This window comes from Vidua macroura, chromosome 18 (assembly GCF_024509145.1).
Source record: "Vidua macroura isolate BioBank_ID:100142 chromosome 18, ASM2450914v1, whole genome shotgun sequence".
NCBI classification, from domain to species: domain Eukaryota; kingdom Metazoa; phylum Chordata; class Aves; order Passeriformes; family Viduidae; genus Vidua; species Vidua macroura.
The window spans coordinates 5,063,282-5,072,881 of NC_071588.1; the positions used below are offsets into that span (position 1 = coordinate 5,063,282).

The window sequence follows — 9,600 nt, forward strand, 5'->3', positions numbered from 1 at the left end:
TGACTTGGGTCCCATCAGGTTTGAATGCCTAGAGAGACTCTGGAGAGTGGACTGGGACAGAGAGGGGAAGGAAGTTTCTCCCCATCAAACCAAAACCAAAGAGTGATGCCACTTCTGGTGCCACAGGCCCGGGATGCTCCAAACCCACTGTCAGCATCCCAGCAGGGACAGCCAGGGGCAGGAACCCAGGAAAGCACTGCCTGGCCAGCTGCTCTCTGCCTCTGGCACAAGGAGCACACCAGGGTGGGAGCTCCACAAAGAAAACCCAGAAAATCCATCCTACAAGCAGGAGCTGCTCCCCAGGACCTGCCTCAGTCCCACACCCCCTCCCAGCACATCATGTGTAGCTGTTCCTCATGCAGGCAACTGCTTTAATCAGAGAAGAAAAACCCTCAGAACACAGGATTCAAATCCACCAGGAAAGGTGACAGATTCTCCTACTCTTCAAAGGGGCTCTTTAAATATTAAAAATAGCATTGTTGTTTTAGCAACGTTAATTTAAATGATGCACACATGACACCTTGGATCAGCCCGGCGTGCTCAGACACGGCGCTTCTGCGAGGCACAGCCAGGCAGGAGCTCTTCTCTTCTGGTTTGTCCTGTGACAGAAAAAAGGAACACATCCTGTGCAAGGGGAGGAGGAGGAGGAGGTTTATTCCCACCCTGCACAGGTCCAAGGTGTGCTGAGTCTCCAGCTTGGGGCGTGGAGCTGAAGAGCTCCAGGATTCTTTCCTTCCTAAAGCTGGGCTTCCAGACCAGCCTGGCTAAACTCTCGTTCATGTAAGACAGAGCTGAGGTAGGTGAAACACAAAGAGTCGCCTAAACACACACCCTGACTTTTCCTGGTTCTCCCTACCACAGCTCAGCCCACGCTGAGTTCGTGCCTGGCTCTCTCCTTCCCTCACTCCATGGTTCTTCCAGCTTTAGCACCTTCATGAGCCAGGTGGGCCCCTATTTTCAGGCCTTGCTGGTGGCTAAAAGGAAACAGCATGTTCAGAGACATCTGTGAGTTAGAGAGATCTTGAAATAGGTTGGTCTCCTGCCTCCTGGACCAAGGGAACCTGTGCTACTCAGGTACTCCAAGCTGGGGCTGAACTTGGGGGGCTGGATTGGTCACCAAAGCCATTGAGCAGGAGCTACCTGTGGGAGAGCTTAAAAGCAGACCTGGAATCTCCATCCACCACAGGCTCTTGTGAACTAGAAGAGTTTTTCCTTGCTCTCTGCTTCAAGGGGTCTTTGCAGAACTGAGGAGTTCAGGTTCCACCTGCAGAGCTGCCACATTCCTCTGGGATTTGTTTTCATCAGCCTCTGAAGGGATGGAGAGCCACCTGTGAAACCTTGAGCTCCACCACCACTTGTTCCAGTGAGAGCACAGAGCTCCAGGCAGGTGGAAACACCCCCAGAGCTTCACCTTCTGCTGGGGACCCAACCAAGGGCAACGGGCAGGGGGGAAGTGCATGATTATAAAATAATGGAATTCATCTGCAACTTGACCTTCACTAATGATGGATGGCCTGTTTGTACGGATCATCACTGGAGAGCCTTCACTCTGATGCATCACCTGCAGCTGCAATGAATTGAGGGGCAAACCTGACGTCCTTGCCCAGGTCCTGGGGGCTGTGCAGCGCAGACAGCCCAGGCTCTGGTGACTGAGACACTTCACCTGCAGGAAGTGAGCCCCAATTGCATTGGAAATTTGGGCTGTCAAGGGCAGTGGTTCATCAAGATGAAGTTCAGGTTCTCATGTTCATGTGGCCCAGAATGAAGTTGTGCATCTCATTAGGATTTGCTTCAAACCAGGCCTTGCCAGAGAGGGGAGCTGCAAATAATTTGAGTCTCAGTGCTGGCTGTGTGCCTGCCTCTGAGTCATGCATTGCTGAAGGAATTGTTGTAATCTGCAAATTATTTTCCTGTATTAATTCATTCTAGTGAAATAAACCCATTGCAAATTGCTATCAGCCTAAAACTGCCCATGCTGGGGTCGAGTGTGTGGGCAGTGCTTTCTGCCCTGGGTGATAGTGTGTGACAGCTTCTGCTGCTCAGCTGTGAGGGATCTGCTCTCTGTGCTCAGGATGTCACCACGGCCAAAGGGATTTCTTTTGTCAACATTTTTAATTTTTAAACTGTGATCATTGTATTGCTCAGAGGAAAGGAGGACCTGCAGTAGCTGTTTCTGTGTTCTGAGAGGCTCAGAGGCAGCAGAACAGGCAAAGCACTCACCTGGGCTCACCTGTCCTGGCAGACAAGAGCAGAAATGTGTGTCACAGACTCCTGATTGTTCCCTTAATCACTCTTGTATGGCCTTGGAGCAGCTCTGAGGTGTTCAAAAAAGCTGGAGCTGCCTTTCAGCAGGGATCACAAGCCATGGAACACCAGGGGAAGATGTTCTTTGATGCTCCTGGCTGCAGAGCTGGCTCATTCCCAGCAGGGAATGCAGCTCCTCGAGGCCTCTGTGGGTCTGAGGGACTCAGTGGGGCAGGCCAGGGCAGGAGGAAAACGAAAACACAGAGAAAACCCCTTTTTCCTTCCACGCAGCTTGAACTGGTAACTAAAGGATTGAAGGTGCAGGCTGCTTTGTCCCAACTCCTGCCTTTCCTAGGCAGGGAGGTTTGGATTATGCATTCCAAGGCGTTACAAGGTCCACTGGTTTGGAACAAGAAGTCTGCCAAAACATTCAGCCTGGGAAGGGGGAGCTGAGGAGGAGAGGGCTGGGGGTTGCTGCTGCTGCAGGCACAGAGAATATTAACTCTGCTCTGGGGGAAATGCCAGCGTCTCCAGCTGAGGTGATGGAGGATGCAAGCCCTGTTCCCCAGAAATTCCCTTGGATCTGATCTCCCTTTGCTGAGCGTTCTGTCTGATGGACACTCAAGGAAGAAAAAACCTGGGCATGGCAATTTGGTTTCTTGAATCACACAACCACAGGGGTGGGGGCTGGTTTCACAAGTGCTGTGCCCTGGGTGCACAGGGTGAACATCTCCCTGGGTGGCTGTGATGTCACCAAACACCTCCAGGCACCCTGGTGTGGCAGAGGGAGTCCAAGCAGAGCCAGCTCCTGTGCAAAATCCCCTCTACAGATCCTTGTGCAAGGTCCCAGTGCAAAGCCCCAGTGTCCCCAGCTGTGGTAGGGACAGGCAGGGACAGGCAGTCCCTGCCATGGGCTCTGTGTGCAGGATCTGCAGCAGCTGCTCCTCTGTGTGTGTTTGGGATGGGGTAAATAACCATGCTCAGCAGAGGGGGGTGGCTTTTCTTGCTTGTTTGTTTCTTAATCCTGCCATTTCTCCCGTGATTTCAGAAATACTGTTTTCTGCTGGGTGTTAAAACATCCAGGTAAAAGGACTGTGGCCTTTTTGTGTGTTAAGACTGTGTGACCTCTCTGCTGCTCTGTGCTGGAGGAGTGCTCGTGCAGAGCTGAGTGAGCAGATGAAAAGATTTCTGTGTGTGTAATTATTCCGACACAGCTTTCAGTGGGATTGTGTTTGCAACCTTTCATGATTCTCTTTGTAAACATGCTTGAGTGCTGCAGATTGGCTGATGGAGAAGGCAGAGACTGTGCTCAGAGATGTCCAACAAGTCCCAGAGCCTCCCCTTGGCTGCTGAATTCTGAAATCAGGACTGTCTGGGGCTGGTTTCTCTGCGTGGGGCTGCGGGATGAGCGTGTGCCAGGAGCAATGACAACCATGTGCAGGAGCCTTTGGCGTGGGCAGGTCTCACACACTCATTCAGAAATGGGAACATAAACCCCTATTGATAGGGGATTTGTTGTTAGACTTTGTTCCCTCAGCTCCTCATGTCCCTGCATGGAGGGACAACCCAGGAACAAATGTTGTGCTGACTCCAGTGACAGTTTCCTGCATGTGCCACCTCCTCGGAGCTGCTGGAAGGATTGTGGTGACACCATATGAGGCACATCAGGCTCTCTCCAGCCTGAGAGATCACTGTGAGACAGTGATTTTTGCCTTCAGATCATCCTCCCAAGCTGCCACAGCCTAAAATAACTCTTACTCATAGAGGAGCAATGGATGCAACTCGCATTCGTTATCAGCGTGTCAGTCAGTCTGTGCCCACATGGAAGTTTGTCCCTTCCCCTCACACCTCCACTGCTTCCTCCTGGCTGGCACAGCATGGCACAGTGCCTGCTGACAGGGACTGCTCCCATCTAACCCCCAGCCACAGCAGTGCCACTGGGACCAGCCACGCTGAGCACTGGGAGTTTGGAACTGGGGGGGGTTTGAGGGGCTGTGGCCAAAACTGGGCTGAGGGCAAGGCAGACCTGGGTCTGCCCAGTATAAACCAGCACAGACACAAGCTCTAGGGGCTGGACCACCATGGCAAAGGTGCAGCAGGGGTAGAGTAGGTCAGGGGGGGCGAGATGAGCAGTTCACAAACACCCCTGAGCTCACAGCCACAGCACTCTCTGCTCTGCACGGCCACGTCTGCCCTTATTCAGATTATTTGTACACCTCTGTCATGAGAAACCTGAGGGGAACTGCAGCAGCTCAGCCTGATCTGGCCATAAACTCCTCCTGAAGCTGCAGGATGTGTTCCCACCTGGTGCCTGCTGGCACCTCCCTTCTGCAGCGGCAGCAGCAGGAGCAGCAGCCATGTGGGAGCTCAGTGCTGATCCCCAGAGCACCCAGCCCCGTTCCCAACCCCAGCAGACTCAGGGTGTGAGGACAGGATGCTTGGGAGCCCTTTCCAGTGACCACTGCCTGAATGTCCATCCTGCCCAGCTCCTTGCACAGGCAGTGAGAGCCCAGCTGGGTGCTGGGCCCCAGGCAGAGCCCACCCCTCTCCCCAGCTCCATCACCAGCTCCCCTTTGCTCATCCCCGTGTCCCTTTGGCTCCCCAGGCCACATGTTCAGCTTTACAGAGGTGACAAAGCCCTGCAAACAGTGGCCCCCAGCACTCAGCCACCCCTGCACCCCCTCAGCACCCCTGGCCCTCTCCCCTGACTGCTCCTCACAGGCTCTCACATAAGCGATGGAGAAAAGTGTCAGGCTGGGGGAAAGACAGATCACGAGTATTCCTGGCCCTGACATTTTCCTCCAGATATCTGGATTTCCATATATTTGAAAACCTAATATAAACAACAGAGAGAAAATTTGCATTTCGGGCAGTGAGGAATGAAAAATGGAGGCGGGGTAATGTATTGCTGCTCGAGGAAGAGGAATGACAGTGGTAGAGTCGAGCACACACGACAGCGCCCAATCGGCTCGTGGCAAACTCATTTCCTGGCAGAATATAGGGTTTCATCTGCTGGAACATTTAATAGGCATCAAAGAAAGATCACTTCCCTCCTCTCAGCGCAGATTGAGAGCCTTCGCTCTTGCTTTATTTTTGCCATTTTATTAAACCCTTTATATAGTTTTAATACAATATGTATGATCCTCCAGCAAACAAATAAATTCTTAGGCGCTTCCCAGATTCTAAGGATTTCTAATGGTTACGAATGTTTTATTTATATTTTCAGAGAGGCATTAAATATGCGATGTGTAAAAATATGCAACACAAAAAAAAAAAAAAAATCAACCCTAATTTATTGTTCCGTTCGGAGCAGCATTACAGATGGAGTTAATTTGGGGAGCCCAGGGATGGGGCTGAGCCCCACACATCTGGGTTTGCTGCCGTGGCTGAAATGCCCCAAAGTGCAACCTCAGGGACCTTCTGTCCTCGCTCAGCTGGGCACAGGGGTGTGACGTGGGCTGGGACACCAGGAGGGGGCTGGGAGCAGTGGGAGAGCCACACACACACACACAGGGGACTGACAAACCTTTCCCAAGTGACAAATGCCCTCTTACTCCAGAGCAGCCTCCTGTGGTCAGTCCGAGCCAACAGCCCCGGGCCCAGAAGAGAATTCTCATGCTGTGGCAGCAAAGGCTCATTCCCAGCTGGCTAAATGGATTTGGGGACTGTGGATCCTGAGCTCCCAATGGATTAATCCCAGTACAACCCGTGATGGTCACTGCCACACTCCCCAGGGCAGCAGGTGGGTGAAAATTTTGGGGGAAAATGGTTTTAGTGCTGTCAGGTGCAAAGGAGGCTCACGTGGAGGACAGCTGGGTGATGGAGCACCCTAACCATGCTTCCCTGGATGTTTGGAATTCCATTTCCCATGGCTTCCCCAAGCCTGGGTGAGGGCTGGGGAAGGAGGAGGAGCAGGAGCGCCCAGGATGATTTTTGATGACAGCACTCAGTAAAGCTGGAAGCAGAGCATCTGCAGAACCTTAGTTATGGCTTGGAGCAGCACTTTGCTCTGAGGTTCCCTTATTTAGGAACCAGGGAAATGCATCAGGAGACTTTCAGAGGCTCATCAATTCCGCTCAGGTCCAGTCTGGACACGCGATCCCTCCAGCTCAGGCATATCCTTGGCAGGCAGCTCCTTCCCCCTAAATATTCCAGCACACACAAACACACTGCTGCTGCCTGTGCCTGTGTGAAGGATTCCTGTGTCCCTGCAGAGGGGACTCTGCTGCAAAACTTCTCCCCTTGCGTTGGGACCTGCCTGGGGTGGCACAGGGCAGTGTGGGGTGCCCCGAGCTAACAATGACCTGGAGTGTGTCCCTGGTGGCTGCTCCTCAGTCCTTCCCAACCCAGTGCCCAGATCCTGCCTGGGAGGTGCCCTCTGTCCTGGGTGATGTCCAGCTGTGACAGCACACGGCTGGAGATCACACGGCCTCCAAATCAAAGGAGATTTGGAGCATCCCCAGCAGCTGAGACTTCATCACAGAAATAAACCCCCAGTTAAGAGGTACACAGACAAGGAAGACCAAGCATGGGATTCACCAGGAGGCTCATGATGCCACCCGAGAATGGCTGAGCTTGCACAAATATATTAAGAAACCCTTGAGAAAGCTTTAATTGCACATTACAGATCTGTAAGTGCTGCACCACAAGCAGCCTCCTGTCAGGGACACGAGGGAGATTTTTACAGCTTTTCGATCCTGGGCACTTCCCAGCTATTCTTAATACCCTCAGAGTAATAAGAAATCTGTAAATCCCCAGCTTGCTCCCGAGGAGGCCGGGGGTGGCACCCGTGGAGGGCAGACACTGATGTGTGGCTGGTGCTGAATACATTGTCTGTGGTCCTGTGAGCACAGCGATGTGAGGTGACCTCCTGGTTCAGGGGAACCCGCCTTAACAGAGCTGTAGTCATGTTGATTCAGAATCTCTTTCATGTGTGTCCTCAGAAAAATGTATTTGCAGGCAACATGGCTGGGGCAGGAGCGGGGGGTGTGACAGGAGCTCGTCCCTCCTGCGAGTCATTAGTGCAGACACAGCCCTGTCACCCTCCTGGGCACCAGCTGGCACCTGGTGGGGCAGAGGGGACGATGGTGGCCCTGTACAGGGTCACCCAGGCTCCCACCCTGTCTCTTTCCCTGCCCCAAATTCCACAGGGAACTCCAAAAGGCACCCAAAGAATGGATCCTGTGTGCAGAGCCCAGAGCCAGGTGCTGGTTCTGGACTGGTCACAGAGTTCCCAGCCTGCTGGCCAAGGCAAAACCAGTCAGCACTCTGGTTATCCCAGAGGGAAAGGGATGTGAACAGGAAAAGACAACAGAAATAATTCTGTTGTCACTAACAGCTGGACTCCATGACCTTAGAGGTCTTTTCAAAACTAAACAATTCCACGATTCTCACCAAATCCTTCTTTTTGTGTACTCTTTGCAAATACATCTGCATTGTTAAAAGGAAAATAATTTCCAAAACCCCACAAAACCCAAAATATCTTCTTAATAACCATAAAATGAAATATCCAAATTTTAAAAACATATTTCCCAATTAGCTTTGGGATGAAATAATTTGCCAAGTTAATACCTTTTGTGTTCCCAAGCTTGTTTGGAGAGGGAGCTATTCCCCCTCTACTTCAATTGAGGCTGCTGAGAGGTTCTGGCTGTGCCCCTTACTTTGACCTGGCCAGCTGGGTCATTCCCAAAATGCAGCCTGGTGCTTGCAGAGCCTCCCCATCCCTTGGGGTATACAGCACCTTCCCCACTGACCCCCAGCCCACAATGAAAGAGAAAACAAAGACAAAAAAACCCCAGGCATTTTTCCACGATTTTCCTTAAATGGTCTAAATTCCAGAAGGAGAGGCAGGGTAGTTGCCCTCACTGGTGACTCAGGGCTGGAAGCAATTTTTTCATGACTGAGGTGAAGACATGAGTGGTGATTTCTGGCGTGGGCTGAGTGGCCAAAACTCCTGGGCAGGGTGGCTGCTGGCCACTGGCCAGGCAGGAGGGAGGGAGGCAGGGATGCAGGGAGGGATGCAGGGGGCTGCACTGCCCTGGCTCAGCTGCACTCTCCTCCTGCTCTCAGCAGCTGGACACAAATGTTTTTCTCCACCAACCTCTGGCACCCAGGAAATTCCACAGACCCTGCAACGGGAGTGTGAGGATGGCACAAGAGCAGGGATAAGGGAAGACACAACCTGAGCAAGCCAAGACCCCAGGAGAGATGTCACTGTCCTTCCCACTGCTGAAGGGCTTCTTCCCACAAGGGTGTCTCAGCCCTTCCAGCAGGGAATTGCCAACCATCCCTCTGAGAGATTCAACCCTTCATGCTGCTCCTCTCCTGTGGTTCAGCAGCTTCCCCCAGAAGTCTCCAGTTTGGGAGGGGTTTTCCCGCCTGCTGACCAGGGATACTTAGCATCCACCAGCTCCATCCCTGCCTGCATCCCCACAGGGAGCAGAGCAGGGTCTGGCACCACTGCTAATCCCTGTCTGACACCAGGATGGAGCAAGGCTTGACAGCACTTCCCATTCCTGCCTGGCACTGGCATGGATCTGGGCTTGGCCCTACCGCTGATCCCACAGGCTGCATCCTACTGGGGCTGAGCAGGGCATTTGCTGTGGCTCAGAGAGGCTGCAGAGCTCCCGAGTGGTGTTTAGCTTTCCAGGTTTGTCGCTGGAATGATGATTCTCATCACCACTTGAATTTAATTTAAATGGTTTGCTTCTGCTTTCATTTTATTGGCACCCATTAGATCCCCCTTGTACCTCTGGCATTTCCTTAATAGTCTTTTGACTCATCTGCTCTCAGGAGGAGAAACATTTTTTACAAGAACAATATGAAGTAACAGTTATAAAATCTGTAGCCCGGTGATAAATGTTAAGGACTCATATTCTTTTATTGGAAATTGCTGTCTTTCAAATGTTTAACAGATTTGTAAAAATAATTTCTCCAAAAGGTTACGGTTCTATTGAACTCCATTAGAGAGAGGCTGGGCTCTAAATCACAGCCACGTCCCGGAGCCCTCACGCGGGGACACGACAAAGTCATCACTTTCCCCCTGGTACACACAACTCCTGGCTCCTCTCCAGCAGCATTCCATCGCCAGGACACTTTCCTTGACCCCCAGGTCCCCCCCGCCACAGCCGAGGGGCCGAGTGCCGGAATCCAGGCGTGAAATGATGAAGGGCCGGGGCTGCGGCAGCTCCGGCTGCGCCACGACCTCAGATGGGAAATCGCCACCTTTTTTTTATCCCCCCTTCTCCTCATCCCGGCCTGTCGCATGCCGGGTGGAAAAGATTGTATTTATCACCTGTCAGGGCTTGGCAGAGCTGAGTTACGTGGAGCAGGACAGCATAAAATTATCATACACAA

The 9,600-nt window shown here is 52.3% G+C and overlaps 1 long non-coding RNA gene across 1 annotated transcript; it reads right to left on the bottom strand.

Annotated features, from left to right (window-relative positions):
* Positions 1-354: 354 nt before the first annotated feature.
* Positions 355-2,929, bottom strand: LOC128816412 (uncharacterized). The gene is made up of 2 exons (XR_008439898.1): positions 2,221-2,929; positions 355-599 (listed from the first exon to the last, which is right to left on the bottom strand). It is a non-coding gene; the product is annotated as an uncharacterized LOC128816412 (long non-coding RNA).
* Positions 2,930-9,600: the final 6,671 nt, after the last annotated feature.